We start from the raw sequence: 587 nt of genomic DNA on the forward strand, positions 1-587 counted from the left end.
GGCTTTTCCTCTTTGTGGATTGCTGTGTACGTTTCATTTGTTGATATGTGAGAAAATCTTTTTCCACATGTGTTACAAGAGTACGGCTTCTCACCTGTGTGAGTTCTCATGTGGACTTTTAGCTGGCCTGTATAGCTGAAACGTTTCTCACATGACTTACAAGCAAACAGCTTCTCATCTGTATGACTTCTGTAATGTTTCTTCAAGCTGTACCTATTTTTAAAGGCTTTTCCACAGACCTCACATGTGAAAGTCTTTCTCCCTGTGTCAGTTTCACAGTGACTCTCAGCCATGGGAGTGTTGTCTACACTGTTACTGTGACTGTTGTTTTTGTGATGTGTCTTCATTGGCTTCAGCTCTGCATTTGTAGTTGGTTCTAAGTCTGCATGCTTGCTTCTTTCCTGATCTGACCTCTCAGCTACAAAAAAATTGTGACAGAGTAGCTGGTAACTGCTTGGTTTTGTGTAATTGTGGTCCCAATAACAATAAGTCGAAGTTGCGATAAAGGTATCACTCTCCTGATTCTGCATAAGCAGCTCTCCTTCAAGACTAGTGCAGAGTCCCTCCTGCTCCTCTTTAATCTGTGG

This window comes from Stegastes partitus, unplaced genomic scaffold (assembly GCF_000690725.1).
Source record: "Stegastes partitus isolate 25-593 unplaced genomic scaffold, Stegastes_partitus-1.0.2 Scaffold1816, whole genome shotgun sequence".
NCBI classification, from domain to species: domain Eukaryota; kingdom Metazoa; phylum Chordata; class Actinopteri; family Pomacentridae; genus Stegastes; species Stegastes partitus.